Consider the following 20673-nt stretch of genomic DNA (forward strand, 5'->3'; position numbering starts at 1 on the left):
ACCCTTTTGTTGTTGTTTTAAATATATCTATCACACTTTTGCCCATTCAACTTTTTAGAGGTGTACAAGTTATTGACAGCACTTACAATAATCAGCTGGGCAACGCTACCCTTAATCAATGTGATTTTTCCACTGTCGTAAAACGTTACTGAGTACTTCATAAGCAGTAACCCTCTCCCCTTTCCCTTCCCTCCCATCTCTGGTAAGCACTAATGAACTTTGGTCTCTATACATTTGTCTTTTTATATACGTGAGGTCATACAATATTTGCCCTTTTGTGATTGACTTATTTCACTCAGCATAATGTCTTCAAGCTCCATCCATATTATAGCATGTATCGAGACTTCTACTGGCTGAGTAGAATTCCGTCGTATGCCTACATTGTGTGTATTCCATTCTATGTATCAAATTTTGTTTACCCATTCATCTGTTGATGGGCGTTTAGATTGTTTCTACCTTATGGCTCTTGTGAATAGTACTGCAATGAATGTTGGTATACAATTTGGTGCTATTTTAAATGATATTTTTAAAATATAATTTTCTAATTGTTCATTGTGAGTATATAAAAATATGACTGATTTTTATACATATGACCTTGCTAAACTCACTTACTAGTTTTAGTAGCTCTTTTATGAACTCTTTTGGATTTTCTGTGCAGACAATCATGCCCTCTGTAAATAGAGATAGTTTTGGTTCTTCCTTTCCAATCTGTATGTCTTTTATTTATTTTTAGTGCACTTGTTAGGATGCCTGGTGGCATAAATGATTAAGTACTTGGCTACTAACCAAATGGTTGGCGATTTGAACCCACCCAGATGTTCCACAGGAGAAAAGACATGGCAATCGGCTCCTAAAGATTATAGTCTAGGAAACCTTGTGGGGCAGTTCTACTCTGTCCTATAGGGTGCTATGAGTCAGAATTGACTTGAAAGCATACAACAACAACAACATTGTACTGGCTAGGACCTCCATAAAGTATGATGTTGAATAGGAGTGGTGCGCATCCTTGCCTTATTCCTTATCTTTGGGGGAAAGCATTTAGTCTTTTCACCAGGAAGTATGATGTTAGCTATAGGTTTTTCATAGATGCCCTTTCTCAGATTGAGAAATGTCCCTTTTATTGCTAGTTTTTTTTTTTTAAATCATTAATAGATGTTGAATTTTGTCAGTCTTTTTCTGTATCTATTGAGATGATCATATGGTTTTTCTTCTTCAGTCGGTTGACATGGTGAATTGCACTGATTGATTTTAGAATCTGGAACATAACCTGCATTCCTGGGATAAAGCCCATTTGGTCTTGATGTAGTATTACCCTTTTTATATATTGCTGGATGTGATTTACTAAGTATTTATTTTGTTAAGGATTTTTGTGTGTATGTTCATAAGGGATATTGGTTTGTTGTCTTCTTTTCTTGTACTGTCTTTGTCTGCTTTTGGTATCAAGGTAATGCTAACCTCACTCCTCTTCTATTTTCTGGAAGAGTTGTGTTAAGTAGGATTACCAGGGAAGCCAACTGTGCCTGCAGTTTTCCTTGATATAAGGTCTTTGACTACAAATTTATTTTTTTTTAAATAGTTATAGGACAATTCAGGTTATCTGTTTCTTCTTGAAGGAGACCTGGTGGCACAGTATTTAAGCACTTGGCTGCTAACATAAAAGTTGGTAGTTCGAACCCACCAGCTGCCCCACGGAACAAAGATGTGGTAGTCTGCTCCGGTAAAGATTACAGGCAGTTCTACTCTGTTCTATAGGGTCACTATGAGTTGAAATTTACTCATGAAAAAAGAATTTTTTTCTTCTTGAGAGAACTGCCACTTGCCTTTATCATTTTCTTAACAGTGCCTTTCAAAGAGCAAAAGATTCTAGATTTGATGAAGTTCATTTTTTCTTTTATGTTTTGTACTTTTTGTGTCCTAAGAAATCCTTGATTAGTGTAGTTTTGAAATCTGGTTATATCACTTTGCTTCCTCATCACAAACAATAGAAATCAACTGTGTCTAGCTTAAGCAAAAATACAATTATTGGAAGAAAATTGGGGTTCCACAGAAAAAGCTGGGTACCAGTATTTGGGATAAGCAGTGTTTTGCAAAAGTAGGTGCTTAATACACATGACTTTTAAAACAAGTAGCTTAATTCTTCAACAATATGCAAAGTAGTTCCACATTAGAATATAACCTCACACTTGGGGCACAATAGGCATGTCATAATCTGTGGAAGAGACGTTGTAGTTAAGATGGGGAGTATAGAAAGATTAACAGTTTTAAATAGGAATTGGACTACTGTCTGGAAGGTAGGGATATTCATGTCATAAGCCAAGGTCAAGCATCAGAATGAAAGGCAGAATCCTACTCTCCCTTGAAATAAGGCTCATTATAGAGATTTTTGGCACATGCTACTAAAAAGATACCCGTCCTACTACAGATTGAACAATACATCCATAAGGGTTCTTATTCTTAGAAACATACTCTGGCTGATTTATTCATAAAAGGATTTTATTAAAAGGATAATTCGCTTCTTTTATAATCTCTGGGAGGTTCAGAAAATAAGGCTTTTTGGCAGTGGTGTGCTGGTGAATGTTTAACAACCAGCTCTCCAGGAAAAACGTGTTTCCTCAATTTTTGTGCTATTTATAAGTAATGGCATGACACACTATTAAGTTTAATCTATACATTTCTCCATCACTTAAAGCCTAGATAATCAACAAAACAATAACTCAAGCCCTGAGGTATGGCCTATGCCAATTTCCATGGTATAAACACTCCTACCATGTCCAGATTCAAGCTCTCAATGTGGTGCCACTAAACATGGAGCTGGGAAGAGATGTATCACACAGATGCAAAGGAAATAAATAACCTTAAAACCACTGATAGTAATAAACATAGAATATAATTAGGAAATTATAGAATTTTGAGTATTTATTCCCTTTGCTTTTATTATAATCTGCTGAATTATAAGTTTCTATAATTCAATTTTTAGTAATTACATTTAACAACCAGTTCACACAATTTCTCAAAATTTAACAATCTGCTTTTTCAAGCTGGTACATCTGGCTCCAGCATGCCACTGCTTTGGGGCCACCCAACCAGGAGACAGAGAACCCCAAATCACCTGCAGTATTGCTCCAGGGAAGATGGCACAGCACCATAGCCGGGCACGCTGACCTGCCGGTAGCATTGACTCTGGGCACAGGAGAGGACTGCTAGAACCACGGCCCTTGCTGGTTCAGGAAACTGCCACAGTTGGCACCTATCTTCAGAGTGCCATGACTTGTGTCTTTGTGTTGCTCCCAAGACTTTGAATTGGTAGATGCAACTAAATGATACAGTCTCACTCACAGTCCTCACTTAGGTGCAAGATATCTGAAAAAAAAATGTGTTTTGCATTTTCAGCTTAGTGGGTGGCAGGCTCTGCTTTATAAAGTGATGGGTTCTCTAAATACTGAGGGTTCAGATATCGAGTGGCAAAATGAATTACAAGTGTCTGCCCCAGCTCTATATTTCACTCCTTTGACTGCCTAATACCAACATATAATCTTCTTCCCCTACTTAAAGACTTCAAAAAATGGAAGGAAGAAAGGCAGGAAAGGGGGGAACGAGAGCTGGAGGGAGGGAGGGGAGTGAGAGCTGGAGGGAGAGAGGGAAAAATAATCTTGGAAAGAAAGAAATGATTCTAACTAACATAGTGAGTAAGACCCAGTGCAATGGCAAATGTGCTCACCTCCTTCCCCAAAATGGTCAACTCATCGTTCACTACATCCACTGCCAAGTCAGAATGTCAGAATGATAGGCACTTTTTTCTAGTTTCATCACAATTCCATCTCAATATTCTGAAACCTATGGATCAAGTGGTAAAATTAATTACCAAAGTAACTTACATAGAATATATATAAAAAATAGTGGGAAAAAGGGGAATTGAAGAGAAAAGGGAGATTAATTAAAATGTATAAATATATACCTGATTCACCAAAGACTAAAACAGAGTTAGATGTTAGTGTCCTCATTTATATAATGAATCACAAGGCCAGGGTAGATGTGATGGTTTTCCTTCTTTACTACACATTCCATATCACCTTTGCCTTCATCTAGCACTTCAGCTGCTTGGGATTCTTAAATCAGTGGGATAACTCAGACCATCATTCCTGAAGGAGTTGAGCCCTTAATGGCCCTGCATATACAGGGTTAGTGTAATTTTCACCACTGGAGGTGCTCCAACATATCTTCTAGAATCTATGCATACTCTTTCTTCACTCTTTATGTAGTGGTAACCTTATTTTCCCTTAGTTGTCAGGAGCTTTCACCTGAGGAAACAATATATTATTTTCTTCTACTTGTTACCCACTGGTATGACAAGCCTGAATTGTCCATGTAATCCTCTGCTTATAATTAAAACCAACTTTTTACCTCTGATGGAAGCATTCCTCCTTTGCATGCTAAGACCTCTATGCCAGAGCCCAGTATCACTGGGATGGGAAACAAACATTTTTCAGGTATATCATTACAGTAATAGTGAAGGTTCCACTCTTACGTCCACCTCTTAGTCCCTGAATCCATCTATTCTAGCTGTGGTAGAATTAGCTGCTGGCTCAGAATATTAGCTGTATCCCGTAAGAGAACATGCCAATCTATCAAGTACATGTATTATTAAGTCTCCAATAAACTATTCCACCATTCTATGAGGCCAGGTACTTCTGAGTGATGGATACATGCTGGGTAAATCCCACGGACATTAGCTCACTGTCTTGCTTCTTCTTCTATAAAGAGAATTAAATTTATGATGATACACTGTCTTTTTGAAGACATCCGTTGGCTTTATTGACCATGCAGATGAATTAAACAAGGATGTGAAAAGAATCATTATCCCTGCCTCTTTTAGGTTTTTATGATGACCCTTATCTCTGTGTTCCCTCAGGGATGGGGTATTGTTTTTTGGTGACTTATTCGTATAGAAGAGTGCAAAGGGAATGCTCCAAAGGCTCTAAATATGACCCTTCCTGCCATAATAGCTCTTTCTCTTGCCATAACAAACAGTCAGTGTGGGTATGCTTTTGGTTTTTGAGTTCATTTATTCCTTTATGCTCTTAACAACACAGGAAATAAATACAGTCTGGGTTCAAGGTCTTACTGAGCCTATGTGAAGCAAAGTCAGGTCAAAACTTTATTTCCCCTTTTTATTTTTTTTGTAAGTACTTACTGAATGTCTACCATATGCCAGGCATTGTTCTAGGTACTTGAGATACAACTAGGAACAAAACAGACAAAAATCTCTGCCCTGTGAAGTTTATATCCTAAAGGAAGGAAACAGACAACTAAATAAATAAGAAGGCAAAAAAAAAAAAAAACCCCTGTAGAGTAAAAAATAAATCACAGAAGGAAGATAAGGGGTTCTAGATGTGGAATTGCTCACACTTCTAAATAAGGTGGTCAGGGAAAGCCTTACCGAGTAACAGTTAAAGATTAAAGGAGGTGATTGGTCTGTACTCATCTGGAGCTAAAGAGAAAGAAGGAAATCAAAGACTCAAAGAAGAAAGTCTATGGAAACAATAGTCTACATGAACAATGATATCACCTACCTTGAGACCAGGAGAACTAGATGGTGCCCACCTACTACTACTGACCATTCTGACCAGGGACCCAATAGATAGTCCCAGACAGAACTGGAGAAAAAAGTGGAACAAAACTCAAATTTCTAAAAAATGGTCAGACTTACTGGACCAGTAGAGCCTGGATGAACTCCCAAGACTATAGCACTGAGATACTCTTTAAACTTGGAACTTGAACCACTCCCAAAGCTCACCTTTTAGCCAAATGACAGATTGGCCAATAAACAGTATCACTGGTGAGTACTGTGCTCCTCAAAACAATCATCTAGATGAAACCAGTTAGCATTTACCTTAAATCAAAGATGAGAAAGCTGGGGGGGTGGGGGGGAAGAGAAGCTAGATTAAAGGAAACCGAACAACCGAAATGGAAGTAACAAGAATGCTGATATGTTGTGAAGAATGTAACCAATGTCACTGAAACTTATGTATAGAAATTGTTAAGTGAGAACCTAATTTTCCATGTAAACTTTCACCAAAAAACTCAATAAAATACATATATATTTTAAATTAAAGGAAATGAGGTAGTGATCCTATTCTGTCCTGTAAACCTTAGTTTCATTCAGGAATTATAGTTCAGAGTTAGTTTCCAATTACCCCAAAACATTTGGGTGTTTGCCTTTGCAGTGTACACCTACATTAATAAATGACTGTTGGCGGCTCTGGGAAAGTCCAGGTGGAAGATTCATACATGTTGTTTCAGGGTTCTTTCTCCAAGGGTACCCATTCTTCCTTCAGAAAAAAGACTATGGATCACTGAACTGACTTAGGTTCAGGAATTGGGTGAGTGGCTCTGAATATCCACCATCAAGGCTCAGACAAGTCTGTTCACCAGATTCAGAAGTTTTTGGTTATTTCGATAAAGTAGTTCCTTTTGGGCTCAAGCATAACAGTGATTGTGAGGATGGTGCGGGACCGGGCAGTGTTTCTTTCTGTTGTATATGGGGTCACTACAAATCAGAAACTACTCAATGGCACCTAACAACAACAACAACAGATACTTAATGGGCTGACCATCTATTTTGGTTCTTGGGATCAAATACTCAAATAGCCTCTAACACAGATTCTTGAGGAGCTTGTTCTATTTATCACTCCTGTTCTGCTGCCGCACCCACATTTGCCTGGGTGTGCCTTCACTTTATACTTGTCTTTTCCTGTTCTGGGACCTCGCTATTCCCAATTTAAGTTACCAATAAAACCAGGAGCCCATTTCAGCCAACATATCCCCATGCTATATAGGCTAGCCAGTATAATGTTTGTTTGTAAATGTTGGCACTCCCCACTCATCAATATGTTCCACCAATGTAGGTGGGGAAACGTACATACCATTACCCATGAATTAAAGGCTTTCGTCAAAGAAGTATCTTCTGGGCTCTCTAAGGGAACATAAGAGTTGGGTGAGCAGTCTGTGTATGATCAATCTACTCCAAAATGCTGTTTTCCCCAATATTTAGATTTCTTCCTTGACAATATATTAAGGAATTTCTGTTATCTCACCTTCATGTAGTTAGGTTTCAGTAAACCATTAGAACCGTTCCCAGCTGCTTGAGTAAATGGGCCCCAAAAATTTAGCCTGATCTAAAATTATGCCCTATCCTCTTTTATCTAACACCCTCAGAATACATTTCCAAAGTTTGTGAATATAAATTAGCATAATTCTACAGTTCTTTAGTGTATAGGCAGTCTCTCTCTTGTTTGATTTTGTTATTACACTCTATCCACCCCAAGATATGCTAAGATCTATTTATCTATCTATCTACCTATCTATCTGTCTGTCAATCAATCATAAATAGTTATATACATATGGATGGATATGTAGTTATGTATGGAGCCCCTGTGGTGCAGTGGTTAAGAGCTACAGTTAGCTACGGCTGATAACAAAAAGGTTGGCAGTTTGAATCCACCAGCCAGTCCTTGGAAACTCTATGGAACAGTTCTACTCTGTCCTATAGGGTCACTATGAGTCAGAATCAACTTGACAGCAAAGGGTTTTTTGTTTTTTTTTTTGGTAGTTATATATATGCGAACATATATATAGCTATATATACATATATCAAAATAGATAAATAAGCAGACTCAATTAGGGGTGGAGGAAGTAAGGTATGAAGAAAACAATTCTCATCAGGCCAGGTCTTTACAGAGTCTTTAAGCAAGGCAAAATGAGCCTCATCAGATTCAGCTGGAAAGGGAGACTCAATGGAGTTGGGAGATTCAGTATATTCTGAATTATTCTAATCCTTCTATATACACTTACTCAAATTCTCAGGGTCCCATGCTTTTGCATTCAATGCCTTAACTCGAACATGAGGAATCTGGTGAGGCTGGTAATTTGATAATTCAATGGGGGAAAGAATAGTCTTTTCAATGAACGGTCCTGTGACAACTCAACAGACACATGCAAAAGAATAAAGTTGGACCTGTACCTCACAACAATACAGAAACTAACTAAAAATTAACTGATGATTCAAATATAAGAACTAAAACCACAGAACTCTTTAAAGTGAACAGAAGGATAAATCTTCATGACCTGAGATTTGGCAGTGGAGTCTTAGATATGACACCATAAGGATGAGCAACAAAAGAGAAAATAGATAAATTGGGATTCATCAAAGTTAAAAAAAAAAATTTGTACAACAAAGAACTTATCAAAGAGTGGAAGTACAAAAATTCAGTTGGATTCCTCTACACCAACAAAAAGAACATTGAAGAGGAAATAAACAAATAAATACAATTTACAGTAGCCCCCAAGAAGATAAAATACTTAGGAATAAATCTTACCAGAGATGTAAAAGCTTATACAAAGAAAACTACAGTACACTTCTGCAAGAAACCAAAAGAGACTTACATAAGTGGAAGAACATACCTTGCTCATGGATAGGAAGACTTAACATTATAAAAATGTCTATTCTACCAAAAGCGATCTGTACCCTTAATGCAATTCCAATCCAAATCCCAACGACATTCTTTAATGAGATGGAGAAACAAATCACCAACCTCATAAGGAAAGGAAAGAGGCCCCAGATAAGCAAAGCATTACTGAAAAAGAAGAACAAAGTGGGAGGCCTCACTCTACCTGATTTTAGAACCTATTATACCACCACAGTAGTCAAAACAACCTGGTACTGGTACAACAACAGATACATAGACCGGTGGAACAGAATTGAGAATCCAGACATAAATCCATCCACATATGAGCAGCTGATATTTGACAAAGGCCCCAAAACAGTTAGATGGGGAAAAAACAGTCTTTTTAACAAAGGGTGCTGGCATAACTGGATATCCATTTGCAAAAAAATTAAACAAGACCCATACCTCACTTCATGCACAAAACAAGCTCAAAATGGATCAAAGACCTAAATATAAAATCTAAAATGATAAAGATCATGGAAGAAAAAATAGGGACAACGTTAGGAGCCCTAATACCTGTGTACAAAACATTACCAACAAGGCAGAAGAAAAACTGGATAACTGGGAGCTCCTAAAAATCATATACCTATGCTCATCCAAAGACTTCACTGAATGAGTAATAAGATTACCTACAGGCTGGGAAAAAGTTTTTAGCTATGACATTTCCGATCAACACCTGATCTCTAAAATCTACATGATACTGCAAAAACTCAACTGCAAAAAGACAAATACCCAATTAAAAAATGGGCAAAAGAGATGAACAGGCACTTCACTAAAGAAGACATTCAGGTAGCTAACAGTACACAAAGAAATGTTCACGATCATTAGCCATTAGAGAAATGCAAATCAAAACTAAAATAAGATTTCATCACACTCCAACGAGGCTGGCATTAATCCAAAAAACACAAAACAAAAAATGTTGGAGAGGTTGTAGAGAGATTGGAACACTCATACACTGTTGGTGGGAATGTAAAATGGTACAACCATTTTGGAAATCGATTCAGCACTTCCTTAAATATCTAGAAATAGAACTACCATATAATCCAGCAATCCCACTCCCTGGAATATATCCTAGAGAAATAAGAGCCTTTACACAAACAGATATATGCACACCCATATTCATTGCAGCACTGTTTACAATAGCAAAAAGTTGGAAGCAACCAAGGTGCCCATCAACAGATGAATGGATAAATAAATTATGGTGTATTCACACAATGGAATTATATGCATTGATAAAGAACAGTGATGATTCTGTGAAACATTTCATAACATGGAGGAATCTGGAAGGCATTATGCTGAGTGGAATTAGTCAGTTGCAAAAGGACAAATATTGAATAAGACCACTATTATAAGAACTCGAGAAATAGTTTAAACAGAGAAGAAAATATTTTTTGATGGTTATGAGGGGGGTGGAGGGAGGGAGGGTGGGATGGGGTATTCACTAATTAGATAGTAGATAAGAACTAATTTAGGTGACAGGAAAGACAACACGCAATATAGGTGAGGTCAGCACAACTAGACTAAACAAAAAGCAAAGAAGTTTCCTGAATAAACTGAATACTTCGAAGGCCAGGGTAGCAGAGGTGGGGGTTTGAGGACCATGGTTTCAGGGGACACCTAAGTCAATTGGCATAATAAAATCTATTAAGAAAACATTCTGCATCCCACTTTCAAGAGTGCCGTCTGGGGTCTTAAACGCTAGCAAGTGGCCATCTAAGATGCATCAATGAGTCTCAGCCCACCTGGATCAAAGGAGAATGAAGAACACCAAGGACACAAGGTAATTATGAGCCCAAGAGACAGAAAGGACCACATAAACCAGAGACTACATCAGCCTGAGACCAGAAGAACTAGATGGTGCCTGGCTATAACCGATGACTGCCCTGACGGGGAACACAACAGAGAACCCCTGAGGGAGCAGGAGAGCAGTGGGATGCAGACCCCAAATTCTCATAAAAAGACCAGACTTAATGGTCTGACTGAGACTAGAAGGACTCCAATGGTCATGGCCCCCAGACCTTCTGTTAGCCCAGGACAGGAACCATTCCCAAAGCCAACTCTCCAGACATGGATTGGACTGGACAATGGGTTGGAGAGGGATGCTGGTGAGGAGTGAGCTTCTTGGATCAGGTGGACACTTGAGACTATGTTGGCATCTCCTGCCTGGAGGGTAGATGAGAGGGTAAAGGGGGTTCGAAGCTGGTGAAACTGACACAAAAAGAGAGAGTGGAGGGAGGGAGTGGGCTGTCTCATTAGGGGGAGACCAACTGGGAGTATATAGGAAGGTGTATATAAGTTTTTGTGTGAGAGACTGATTTGATTTGTAAACTTTCACTTAAAAAAAAAAACCCATTGCACTTAAAGCAGAATAAAAAAGAAAGTGGAAGTACAACCTACAGAATGAGAGAAAATATTTGCAAATCACAATATCTGACATAAACATCGATATCCTAGGCATTAGTGAGCTGAAATGGACTGGTATTGGCCATTTTGAATTGGACAATCATACAGTCTACTATTCGGGGAATGACAACTTGAAGAGGAATGCTGTCGCATACATTGTCAAAAAGAACGTTTCAAGATCTATCCTGAAGTACAATGCTGTCAGTGATAGGATAATATCCATATGCCTACAAGGAAGACCAGTTAATAGGACTATTATTCAAATTTACGCACCAACCACTAGGGCCAAAGATGAAGAAACAGAAGATTTTCATCAGCTGCTGCAGTCTGAAATTGATTAAACATGCAATCAGGATGCATTGATAATTACTGGTGATTGGAATGCGAAAGTTGGAAACAAAGATTGGTAGTTGGAAAACACACCCTTGGTGATAGAAACAATGTCGGAGATCAAATGATAGAATTTTGCAAGACCGATGACTTCTTCACGGCAAACACCTTCTTTCACCAACCTAAATGGCGACTGTACACATGGACCTTACCAGATGGAACACACAGGAATCAAACTGACTAATCTGTGGAAAGAGACGATGGAAAAGCTGAATATCATCAGTCAGAACAAGACCAGGGGCCGACTGTGGAACAGACCATCAATTGCTCATATGTAAGTTCAAGCTGAAACTGAAGAAAATCAGAGCAGGTCCACAGAGCAAAAATATGACACTGAGTATATCCCACCTGAATTTAGAGACCATTTGAAGAATAGATTTAATGCATTGAACACTAGTGACGGAAGACTAGATGAGTTGTGGAATGACATCAAGGACATCATGCATGAAGATCATGCAAGAGGTCATTGAAAAGACAGGAAAGAAAGAAAAGACCAAGGCAGACATCAGAGAAGACTCTGAAACTTGCTTATGAACCTTTGAGTAGCTAAAGCAAAAGGAAGAAATGATGAAGTAAAAGAACTGAACAGAAGATTTCGAAGGGCAGCTCGAGAAGACAAAGTAAAGTATTATAATGACATGTGCAAAACCAAAAGGGAAGAACATACTCAGTGTTTCTCAAGCTGAAAGAACTGAGGAAAAAAATTCAAGCCTCGAATTGCAATAGTGAAGGATTCTATGGGGAAAATACTAAATGACGCAGGAAGCATCAAAAGAAGATGGAAGGAATACACAGAGTCATTGTACCAAAAAGAATTAGTCGATGTTCAACCATTTCAAGAGGTAGCATATGATCAGGAACTGATGGTACTAAAGGAAGAAGTTCAAGCTGCTCTGAAGGCATTGGCAAAAAACAAGGCTCCAGGAATTGATGGAATATCAATTGACATGTTTCAACAAATGGATGCAGCACTGGAGTTGCTCACTCATCTATGCCAAGAAATGTGGAAGACAGCTTCCTGGCCAACTGACTGGAAGAGATCCATATTTACGCCTATTCCCAAGAAAGATGATTCAACCAAATGCAGAAATTGCAGAACAATATCATTAATATCACACGCAAGCAAAATTTTGCTGAAGATCATTCAAAAACTGTTGTAGCAGTATATCGACAGAGAACTGCCAGAAATTCAGGCCAGTTTCAGAAGAGGACGTAGAATCAGAGATTATCATTGCCGATGTCAGATGGATCCTGGCTGAAAGCAGAGAATACCAGAAGGATGTTTACCTGTGTTTTATTGACTATGCAAAGGCATTCGACTGTGTGGATCATAACAAATTATGGATAACATTGCGAAGAATGGGAATTCCAGAACACTTAATTGTGCCCATGAGGAACCTTTCTATAGATCAAGAGGTGGTTGTTCGGACAGAACAAGGGGATACTGATTGGTTTAAAGTCAGGAGAGGTGTGCATCAGGGTTGTATTCTTTCACCATGCCTATTCAATCCGGATGCTGAACAAATAATCCGAGAAGCTGGACTGTGTCAAGAAGAATGGGGCATCAGGATTGGAGGAAGACTCATTAACAACCTGCAATATACAGATGACACAACCTTGCTTGCTGAAAGTGAAGAGGACTTGAAGCACTTACTAATGAAGATCAGAGACTAAGACAGGGAACAGAAGGGCCCCCAAATCTGCAATTCACATAATCAAATTAAAGTAACGAAGTAACAGGAAATAGGCCAGGGTGCAGAAACAAAGCCATTCCCCAAAACAATTGGACAGGGTATCAGAAAACAGCCTGGAAACTTCCTTAAAGTTGTCTTTCAGAAGCAGCTGGATGAAACCAGCCCCAGGGACATGTGCAGAAATCTACCTGTGACCGCTGTGTGACCTTCCACCAGGGGCAGTGAGGGGCTGCAGCTGCAGCTGGGGAATTGAACTTGGGGAACAGGCAACTGTGCAGGTGTGACACCCCATAATAAGTCCTGCTACAGATCCGAGAAGCCTCCGGGACAGGAGCCGTCTTAAAGCCATCTTAAAAAGCTGCTGCACGCGCACCTTAGTTAACCTATACCCATTCCGCTTGCTTGAAAACCCCACCTATGCCTCTGAATAAACATGAATCTTCCCCCCACCCGCCCTGCTCAAGAATTCTTAAAACCCATGCAAGTCCTTTGTTTTGTGAGACGGGGGTACGCATTGCCTAGGCCCTCCTTGTCTCTGCTTTCAAGGCTCTTTTAATAAAGATTTGAAAAATTCTCCGTGCCTTACCTGTTCATTCTTGACCAGTGAGAGGCAAGAACCTTATTTAATTAAAGGTGTAGAGGTTCCAGCAACAAGACTACAGCCTTCAGTATGGGTTGTATCTCAACAGAAAGAAAACAAAAATCCTCGCAAATGGACCAATAAGCAACATCATGATAAATGGAGAAAAGATGGAAGTTGTCAAGGGTTTTGTTATACTTGGATCCACAATCAACACCATGGAAGCAGCAGTCAAGAAATCAAAAGACGCATTGCATTGGGTAAATCTGCTGCAAAGGACCTCTTTCAAGTGTTGAAAAGCAAAGATGTCACCTTGAAGACTAAGGTGGGTCTGACCCAAGCCATGGTATTTTCAATTGCATCACATGCATGTGAAAGCTGGACAATGAATAAGGAAGACCAAAGAATAATTGACACTTTTGAACTGTGGTGTTGGCAAAGAATATTGAACATACCATGTATTGCCGAAAGAATGAACAAATATGTCTTGGAAGAAATACAACCAGAATGCTCCTTAGAAGCAAGGATGGCGAGACTGTGTCTTACACACTTTGGACATGTTGTCAGGAGGGATCAGTCCCTGGAGAAGGACATCACACTTGGCAAAGTACACGGTCAACAGAAAAGAGGAAGACCCTCAACAAGGTGGATTGACACAGTGGATACAACAATGAGCTCAAGCATAACGATTGTAAGGATGGCGCAGGATGGGGGCAGCATTTCGTTCTGTTGTGCATAGGGTCGCTGCAAGTTGGAACTGATTTGACAGCACCTAACAACAACAACAGTATCTGATAAGGATCTAGTACCCAGAATATATTAAGAGCTTTTACAATTCAGCAACAAAAAGACAAAAATCGGCAAAGGACTTGAACAGACATTTCTCCAAAGAAGCTATACAAATGGCCAAAAAAAAACCTGAAAAGATGCTCAAGATCATTAGTCATTAGGGAAATGCAAATCAAAATCAGAATGAGCTACTACTTTGCACTTACTAGGACTGCTATAATAAAAGCAAAACAAAAAAATAACAAATGTTGGCAAGAATGTGGAGAAATGGAAACCCTTGTACCATTGCTGGTGGGAATGGAAAATGCTTCACCTCCTGGGAAAACAGTATGGTGATTCCTCAAGAAGTTAAATATAGAATGACCACACAATCCAGCAGTTTCACTCCTAAGTATATATCCAAAAGAATTGAAAAGAGATATTCAAACAAATACATGTACACATGTTTATAGTAGCAGTATTCACAATAGCCAGACGATGGAAACCCACCCCAAATGTTCATTGACACATGAGTGGAGAAACAAATTGTGATATATCCATACAAGAGAATATTTTCCAGCCATAAAGAGAAATGAAGTCCTGATACATGAGTGAATCTTGAAAACATTATGCTGAGTGAAATAAGTCAGTCACAAAAGGACAAATATTGCATGATCCTATTTATGTGAAATATCTAAAATAGGAAAATACATGGAGACAGAGGTTACCAGGGGCTGAGGCCAAGGGGAATGGGGAATTATTGCTTAATGGGTACAGAGTTTCTATTTGGGATGATGAAAAAGCTTTGGAAATAAAAAGTGGTGATGGTTGCACAATGTTGTGAATTAATGCCACTGAAAGGTATACTTAAAAATGACTAAAATGGCAAATTTTGTGTTGTATATATATTTTAACAGGATTACAAAATGAATGAAGTACTTTACATGTTACAATATGGATGAACCTTGAAAACATCATGCAAAATTTAAAAAGACAGACACAAAAGATCACATATGATTCCATTTGTATGAAATATCCAGAATACGTAAATCCATAGAGATAGAATGAAGATTGCTGGTTACCAGGGGCTGAGTGAAAAGAGGAATGGGGGGATAACTGCTTAAATTGTATGGGGGATTTCCTCTGGAGTGATGAACATATTTTGGAACTAGATAGAGGTGGTTGTTGCACAACAATGAGATTTACTAAATGCCACTGTTCACTTTAAAATGATTAATTTTTATGTTATGTAAACTTCACCTAAAAAAAGTTAAAATAAAATCACACTGTGAAACTCACCAGAAAAGCTGAAATTAAAAAAAAGAAAACATGCAATACCAATTATTGAGGAGGTGTGGAGCAACTGGAACTCTCAAAAACTGGTGGTGGATGTGTAAATTGGTTATAATCACTTGGAAAAATGGGCAGTATTTACTAGAGCTAAATGGATGCGTACTCCATGCCCTAGCAATTCTATTCTTTAGTATATACCCCAAAGAATTACATGTTCACTAAAAGACATGTACTAGAAGGTTCATAAACCCAAACCCATTGCCTTCTAGTCAATTCGAACTCATAGTGACCCCATAGGGCAGAGTATATCTGCCCCCATAGGGTTTCCAAGGAGAGCCAGGTAGATTCAAACTGCCAACATTTGGTTAGCAGCCATAGCTCTTAACCACTATGCCAGCAGGGTTTCCAAGCTAGAAGGTTCATAGACATACTATTTATAGTAGGAATAAAAAAAAAACCAAACCCAGTGCCATCGAGTCTATTCCAACTCATAGCGACTCTATAGGACAGAGTAAAACTGCCCCATAGAGTTTCCAAGGAGCACCTGCCCGATTCAAACTGCCTACCTTTTGGTCAGCAGCTGTAGCACTTAACCACTATGCTACCAGGGTTTCCATAGTAGGAATACGATTTATAAATCTGGAAACTAGCCAAGTGCCCATCAACAATCGAATAGATACACAAATGAAATCCTATGCTACAATGAGAATGAACATGCTAAAACTACATACAAAAATATGGATGAATCTCATGACCATAATGTTGAGTAAATGAAGTCAGACACAAAACAGTTCATGCTGTATTACTCCATTTATACAAAGTTCGCAAGATAGTTATGGCTCATCTACATTGTTTGAAGTTAGGATAGTGGTTGCTTATGAGGGGGTAGCAACTGGAGGGAGCAGTGCATTCTGGGGTGCTGGTGAATGAATAATTTCTTTTAGAAGGACCAGCACAAAACTGATTCCTATGAGGTGGACGTTAAAGATGTCCCAAATGTCCAACTTTTCCAAACTGTTGTACCATTCTATCATCTCTAACACAAACTATTCCTCCTCCCCTCAGTACTTTCCCTCCCATCTTTGGATTCTGTAATTCACTGCAACATCTCACAGAACTCAAGCACCATCAAGGAAGTGGTTCACACCATCATGGAGGCTGGCAAGTCCCAAATTCATGGGTCGGGCAGCAGGTTTGAGCCTTCTCCTGACTCACGTGATTGCAGGGGCTGATGAGCCCAAACTGGTGGGTCAGACAACAGGCTGCAGAAGCTGGCAAATCAAGGCAGACGATAGGCTGCTGGCTCAAGTTCCAAGAACTGGAGGTCAGAGGATAACAAGCTGGATGCAGGATCCAGAGCAAGAAAGAGAACTTTTCCAGAGTATATATATATATATATATATATATATATATATATATATATATATATATAGCAGACAATGCCCTCAAGGAAATTCACCTTACTTGAGCAAGGTGGTACTGTTTTTTTGAGCAAGGTGGTACAAGCATGTGACTTGAATAAGGATGGTAAGGGTGGTGACTAGGGTAAGAGTGGTGACTTGAGTCATACTCTCTAGTAAGGTAGTGACACAAGGTACCTCCCACACTAATCCTGCCTCATTAACATAACAAAAAACTTACTCCCACATGGAACAATAACCCTCTTAGTCCTAGAGGCTAGGATATACAGCATATCACAAAATGGAGGATAATTACATCAGATCACAAATGAAAGATGACTACATCATTACATAACTGCCAAATTATATCACTACATAACTGTCAAACCACTTAAAATCATGGCCCAGCCAAGCTGACACATAACCTTAACCATCACAGGTTCCATGCACCTTATTAGCATTAGCACCAAGCTGTCCAATCCCCTCTGTGGGCCACAAGCACCCTATTTGCATAGTCCCACCCAATCATTGTGAGGAAGTCACAAAGACTCTGGCTAGAATGGTCATATTAAGTAATTCACTGCACTGCAGCTGGTAACGTTCTGTTTCTTGGTCTGTTGCTGTTTTCATGGGTGTGTTCAATTTAGGAAAATTCACAAGCTATGCATTCATAATATGTGCCCTTTCTGTATATACTATTCTTCAATAAAAGTTTTAAAGATATTTTTACAGGGGAGTGTGTTTCTGAAGGGCTTTGAGAGACTGGGGATGAATCAATACTTCCTTACTCCCCAAAAAGCTTAAAAATCCAGGAAAACTCAGATGGTGTAGCAGGAATCGTGGTGCCCTGTCTTCTTGCAGGATTACAATAACATGAGAAGACTTCTACTCAGACTTTTGATTCCTGTTTTAAAAGGAGAACACCATTTCATTTGTTTGCATTAGAAATATAGAATTTTAGAGCTGGAGGGGACTTTCGACATAGACTGGTTCAATTCCCTAATTTCGCTAATTAGGAAAAAAGCACAGAGAAGTTAAGTAATATAACCCATATGTTCCCTTCCCCGTTCATACTAGGGATTTTAAGGGAATCTGAATCTCACTCCTCTTACCTCTCCCCCATTTCCCATTCAAATCATACACCTTTAGGATTTGAAATTATTTTTAGAAAGAAAAACTTAAAACACTATTAAAGTACCCCCTCTAAACTATATTGCCTACATCAAAAAGAATGTAAAGTGGATTCTCAGGCATTTTAGAAATTTCACAGACTGGTTAAAGTAGGACATTCAATTTAATTGATCTGTTAGGAATCGACTCAACGGCATTGAGTTTTTGGGTTAGGATAAATTTCCGTAAGAGTTATAACATGATATTGAAATAGTATATTTGAATGTACATATAGAGTTTAATAACAAATGAAGTAATTTCATAAAAGGGTTCAATTCTATATTTCTTCAGGGGAAGCTTTTATAATCATGAAAACTTACTGAAACACTGAAACATTTTCTGCTCAGAAAATGCCACCAAATGATTTATTGTAAATGTCTGTTATTTCTATATTTACGTTTTTACAAATAATAAAAATAAATTTAAGATTTTGTCAAAATCTGTCCATTCTCTTGAATTCCAGTCCATTTATACTAAACAAGGCATGAATCGACAACCTCTTAACCACAAGTTTGAGACAGTAATTTTGATCTTCTCAGTTGGAACTCCTGTTCTCAACACCTATACTTGATGCACATACATAGTCCCTTGGCTGTCATCCCTGTGCCCATCTGTTGGTATGGCTGGCTGCCCACTCACAAGTTTGGACTGCTGCCCTAGTGTGTAGGTGCCAGGGAATAACAGTTTACATGAGCAGCCTACACAACGATGTAAATGTATTCTCTGCAGAACGTCTAGACATGGTGTCCACTAAACTTGGGCCATGGGTACTTCCCTTTATTTGATCACGTTTCTTCTCATATATTCTTGGCAGACAAAATGTAGAAAACAATAGTGGAGGTTGGGGAGGAACGGTTGAGGGAAGTGAGCTTCCTGGATTTTAATGTTTTAAAACCTGCAGGCTAATTTCACTGGGACAGCTACCTTGGAAAGCCATGAAGAGCTTCTTAAGAAGGAGTATCAGAAAGGCTGTACCCAACTGTAGGAAACATCTCCACCCCCTGTTACGAGATCAGTCATAGCAGACAACTGCCCCTTTAAATTACCCAAGGGACCAAAAGGCTAAATTCCTTTATTTTTTTTGTTTTTCCCCAAATTCTGTGTTTGTGGTGCCTCTTTGTATCAGGATTAGAAAAAGAAAAGGTTTTCTGGGTGTTTCTAGACTTCAGAGAAAATACTACTTATCTTTCTGTGGTTGAAATAGAAAAGAAAAGAATCCATTATACAGCATCTACCAAGTTCTTCTTAGGCTGTTCTTCTCAGCTTAGTTACAAATATAATTATTTTCAAACATAAGGTCCTTGAATACAAATATCTTTTATTTCCTATTTTTATTATACCTAGAAACTGTTAGGAGTACTCGATGGAACAGTGAAGCATATGGTTTTAAACCTCTATGTACGATGTGTATAAAACCATTTAAAGTCCAGTCTCCCTAACCCTCCAAATACAGGAGAAGAGGAGCTATAATTACACTTACATACAAAGGAAACACAAGGTCTTACAAGGTATGATGATTTATTCTTTTGTTCAGAAGAAAATGACTCAAGTCATGAAGTCAGGCATCGATCTTGAAGAAATCCTGGAGATGGATAAGGTGTCTTTCTGTTAGAGAGACAAGTAGTAAGTAAGAATATTGCTGGAAATGAAGGGGCCTCTTTTCTAGGGTGGCTTTTATACCTTAAAGAAGGCACTGAAGCAATTAGTAAAACAGAAGGATTTTGAGATTTGTTTGTTTTCTGTCATATGATGTTAATTGTCTTCTTTCTATGACAAGCCTGGTAAGTCAAAACGAAAGAATAAATATCTTTTTATCTTAAGCAATTATTTACAACAAACAAACTAGTTGCTGTCAACTCGGTTGGAACTCATGGTGAGCCTGTGTGTGCAGAGTAGAACTGCCCTCAATAGGGTTTTCAAGGCTGTGACCTTTAGAAAGCAGATCACCAGGCCCTGCTTCAAAGGTGCCTCTGGATGGAGTTGAACTGCTAACCTTTCAGTTAGCAGCCAATCACTTAACTGTTAGCACCACCCAGGGATAAATATGTATTAAAAAAAAAAGCAAAACCCATTGCTGTGAATTCCAACTCATAATGGCCCTATAGGACAGAGTAGAATTGCCCCCATAGGGTTTTCAAGGCTGTAAATCTTTACAGAAGCAGATTACAATATATTTCTCCCACAGAGTGGATGGTGGGTTCAAACAGCTGATCTTTTGGTTGGCAGCTGAGCGCTTTAACCTCCGAGCCACCACAGCTCCTTGAAAACCAAAGAGTGCTATAAAAATAGGAGGTACTATAACAACAACAGTCATCATTACATGTTTCTGGAAAATTCCTTAAGTTGTGGTTTGGAAAAAAAAAAGTCCTGTTAACTTTTAAGTCAACTACTGCGTGCCAACTGTGGAAAGCCACCAACGCTAGATTGGAAATTTGGATTTTATCATGGATGCAGTAGTAGCTATTCATTGA

At 38.7% G+C, this 20673-nt stretch overlaps 1 long non-coding RNA gene across 1 annotated transcript; it reads right to left on the bottom strand.

The window, feature by feature from the left end:
• Nucleotides 1–2219: 2219 nt before the first annotated feature.
• On the bottom strand, nt 2220–19766 carry LOC126074929 (uncharacterized). Its single transcript, XR_007517068.1, has 3 exons — nt 19708–19766; nt 3719–3834; nt 2220–3360 (listed from the first exon to the last, which is right to left on the bottom strand). It is a non-coding gene; the product is annotated as an uncharacterized LOC126074929 (long non-coding RNA).
• Nucleotides 19767–20673: the final 907 nt, after the last annotated feature.

The sequence above is a fragment of the Elephas maximus genome, chromosome 4, assembly GCF_024166365.1.
Source record: "Elephas maximus indicus isolate mEleMax1 chromosome 4, mEleMax1 primary haplotype, whole genome shotgun sequence".
Taxonomy (NCBI): domain Eukaryota; kingdom Metazoa; phylum Chordata; class Mammalia; order Proboscidea; family Elephantidae; genus Elephas; species Elephas maximus.